General features: G+C 51.3%; 1 long non-coding RNA gene across 1 annotated transcript; it reads left to right on the forward strand.

Annotated features, from left to right (window-relative positions):
- Positions 1-253: 253 nt before the first annotated feature.
- Positions 254-1,526, forward strand: LOC120500574. The gene is made up of 3 exons (XR_005627131.1): positions 254-341; positions 808-927; positions 1,044-1,526. It is a non-coding gene; the product is annotated as an uncharacterized LOC120500574 (long non-coding RNA).
- Positions 1,527-4,131: the final 2,605 nt, after the last annotated feature.

The following is a 4,131-nucleotide window of genomic DNA, read 5'->3' on the forward strand; positions in this document are numbered from 1 at the left end:
GCTCAGCTCAGCCCAGCTCAGTCCAGCTTAACCCGGCTCAGCTCAACTCAGCTCAGCTCAGCTCAGCCCAGCCCAGCCCAGCTCATTTCAGCCCAGCCCAGCCCAGCCCAGCCCAGCTCAGCTCAGCTCAGCCCAGCCCAGCCCAGCTCAGCTCAGCTCAGCTCAGCTCAGACCAGCTCAGCTCAGCTCAGCTCAGCTCAGCTCAGCTCAGCTTGGCTCGGCTCAGCTCAGCTCAGTTCAGCTCAACCGAGCTTGCCAGCCTGAGAGCAGCTCCAGCCCAGTCGTTTTCAGACCAAGGATCTCCAGTTCCACCCTGCCTTGCCTGTGACATATTGGTTTAGGTGAGATTTCAGTCGGAGCCAAATGTTATACACATTTGGCTGGAGCAGTTTTTTCAAGCATGTTTTCCTAAATTAGGGTTGATGGTGATAATGCTCCTACTTCTTGGCTCTTGCCTACTACTGGCTGAGATTTCATCTGCTAAGAATCATGTTTCTAAAAACTCACAATCTGCTTTTGCAGCTACTTCACATGGTATGTGAAAACACTTTTTAACAACACTGCAGTCAGAAGCTTTGCTATTTCCATGGTGTAATTGAGTTTGCATGTTAAATAATGGTGATTCGTCTCCTTGGCAAAGAGGTGCTATTTTATTAAACAGGTTCTTCTTCTTCATTATTGTGGAATTGTTTCTGTGGGTGGGGCAAATTATGATGGCCCTAACCTGAAATTCTTTGGCAAATGGGCTGGGCACTGCCCAGGGAACAGCTGTGAATGCAAATATGAAAAATCTGCATTTCTGTTCAGGTATGAGGGTGTCTTTACCAGTGAGGGCAGTTCGTGGTGAAATCAGAAATGGTAACAGCTGATTACAAAGTTGTGGCTCCAGGACAGCCCGTGAGCCAGCACCAGTGCTGTGCTGGAAAGGTAAGTGATGGGTGAGTTCACCAGATCAGAGACGAGAGTCTGTCTGCAATAGACCCCAGAAACACATGTTCCAAAAGGCACCTGAATGCTCAGCAAAGACATTTTTATCTCACCAGGGTGTGATAAAGCCCACCATGAGGGTGGCCCAAAGAAAAGGAGTGAATGCAGAGGAAGAACCCTGTGACAGACACCTCTGCCTCCTGCCCCCAGGCTGATGGTCACAGCCTGGAGAAGCTTTTGCTGTGACAACCCAGGCAGAGCAATCATAATATATTTTGCTTGGAAAGGATAAAACCAAATCAGCTCATCTGTAACTTGCTGGCAGCAGGGAGGAAACTGCCTGGTACTCAGCCTGTGATTCTCCAGATTATGTGTAGATGTTTTGTGTAATTTTAGATATCCTAGCAATTGGCAGTGATTCATACCAGCTCTGCTGCTGCTTTCCTCCCCATCAAAACAGCTCCCCAGCAGTTTGTGCCCCTGGCATTACATCAGCACATCCTCATCACGAGCTGGGGGACCTGGCTCTGCCCAGGGGGTCAACTCAGAGAAACTCTGCCTTGCTGGGGCTAGAGGAGAAGGAAGACTCAAAATCTGGGGAGAAGGACTCCACGTGCTCCTGCATGCTGCAAGGTCCAAAGCAGATTAGTCTTTATCCACTCAGCATCCTCTGCAGGAGGCCAGAGAGAAACAATGGATGGTGCTGGCAATGGTTTTGTGAGCTTGGAGGCAAGGCTGAGCTGGCTCTAGGCTGGCCACGGCTCAGGAGATGGAGCTGAGGAATGAGACACAGAAGGGTGGGCACAGTTCATTACATGAAGCAAAATATCTGGTGTTCTGACACAGGGAAGGGGCCGAGGTGACAGCCCTGTGTTAATGGGTGCAATTGAGCTCCCTGACCTTAGGTCACAGCTGGACTGATTTCTCCTGTGCAGACATTGTGTGATTTGTCACTTTGGTGATGTTTTCCCTTTCCTTTGGCTGGTTTTCACAGCTGTTTGTGGGGGCAGAGGTCCCCTGGGGCAGCGAGGTGTCCCCAGCAGCCCAGCTGTGCTGGGGCTGCACAGGAGGCTCACCAGGCTCTGGGGGAGGCTGCAGGCACTGGGGGAGCACCAGCGTGTCCCTGGGCAGGGGGGCTCCCTCCTGACCCCACAGCAGCCCCTGCTGCTGGCCAGGGCTGGGCCCCTGCCATGCTGAGAGGTCTGGGCTGATCCCTGGAAAGCAGGAGTGACAGGAGGATGCAGCTGGCTCGCTGGGGCTGGGATCTGCAGCTGTTACTGCTCTGGTGGCTGAGCCTGCTTCTCCCAGCTGTGATACACAAATTGTTCAAGTAAAGCAGCATCTCAGTTCAGAATCTTTTGGTATAAAATCATAGTAACTCAATTGTTCAACTCCTAGAGATGCACACAAAAGCAAGAATGCAGCATGTGGGGTGCTGGAAGGACACAGACTCTGCTGTGACTGGGTGACAGCAGAAGACACCTGCTATAAAGGCCATAAAATTAAGTAACACATGGGATAAGGCCCAGATTTGCAGGGGGTGCCCTGACTGGGGAAACAGGATCCTTTCAATCATTTTCCTCTCCTTTGGGAAATCTAAAGTTCTATGTTTAAACCCTGTCTTATTCCAGCTGTCATTTGCATAAAACCTAACCACTAGTGTCTATTTTTAGTGATGTTGGGATGCTCATGGTGGAGGGGAGGTGGAGGCAGTCTGACAGCTCGGGCTGAGCAGGGATCCCATCGCAGATGAGGTGTTTGGGTTTCCCACACAGCCAAACCTTCACCTTCCTCCAGAGAGAATGCTTCTCCACTCATCTTCTGCAGGGAGAAGGAATTGTTCAGAGCTGTGGTGTGAGGCTTCATTCTCCATCTTGGGGTGACAGCGCTGGGTTTCTGCTGCCTTTAAAGTTGTCTACCCAGATTTACATGCAGCAGTGAGATGTTGTTCCAGAATATTGTTTGCTTCAAGTGAAGACAAGCTGCTCAGGGTGAGCCAGCAGCACAATTTCCCTGCAGGTGCTTGAGCACAGTTTTGACAGGAGGCGTTTGGGCTCCGGGTGAGGTGATTTTGGGGTGCAGGTGCTTTTTCATGGGTATATTCTGCTGGTGTTCTGTTTGGCTGAATGGGAGGCAGGATGTGAAGAACCAAGCAGGGACATGTGCTGTTGTGTCCTCCCAAACTGTGGGGTCAGGACACCCCAGCTGGCAGAGGAACACGGTGGTACATGACAGGTTAAACATTCCAAACTAAGGCTTCCATTATTTTCCTTTGGTTTTGGAAAGCGACAAGTAAGTCCCAGGGACACACTGAAAACCTGCTTGGAGCCAAGAAAATGTTTACAAATCCCAGTGCAACAACCAAATCGATAAATCCATAGATCCTGCTCTGGCTTATCAGAGTCAAAAGAGCCACAAATAGTTGGTGGTTGGTGGAGATGTTTGTGGAGAAGATGGGATTTTTTTTGTTTATTTGTTTTCTTATTTTTTCTCTCAGGATTTTATTTCACTGCATGGGGAAGCTATTTATTTAAGAAGAAATGAAAACTCGACTAAATGTATTTTGACAAGAGTAGGTTGCTACAGAATTGCTTCTGTGAGCACTGAGGTGTTGGTATAACCTGGAAAACAAAACCCAGGACTTGTGAATGACAGGGCAGGTGGGATTGCATTGCAGATAGTGGCAGAGAGGTCTGGAGAACTCCTGGGGATGCTGCCACGGCTGCTTTGCACCGTGCTGCATGGCAGTGTGGATGTTTCTGGGGGCTGCAGAGCACAGCTCAGGGTGTTGGGGGAGGGATGAGTCTCTGAGGCTGCAGGGATGCAGGGGGTCAGGTGTGACCCCTTGCCAGCTCTCCTCCCTGCCCTCTGCACACACCCAGTGCCAGGAGGGGTTTGCAGCTCCACGTGACTCCTTTTTCCCTTTGCCAGGCGTTTCAGCCCAGCCTGAGAACCAGATCCTCCCAATACACTGGATTTCTTGTTTGCTGGGCTGACTGTGGGCCCAGCCGGGGCTGGTGTGCCAGGAGGAGCCAGACAGGAGCTGCAGCAGCTGTGCAACACCTGGAGTGCTGCTGGCTGCCCGGACAGCAGGGAGGGCAGAGCTGCACTGTTGCAGCCCCTGTGCAGCTCCCGTGCTCCTGCTGGCTGTGCAGAGCTGGCACTGCTGCAGCTCCTGTGCAGCTCCTGTGCAGCTCCTGTGCT

This window comes from Passer montanus, unplaced genomic scaffold, assembly GCF_014805655.1.
Source record: "Passer montanus isolate IOZ18808 unplaced genomic scaffold, ASM1480565v1 scaffold181, whole genome shotgun sequence".
Taxonomy (NCBI): Eukaryota; Metazoa; Chordata; class Aves; order Passeriformes; family Passeridae; genus Passer; species Passer montanus.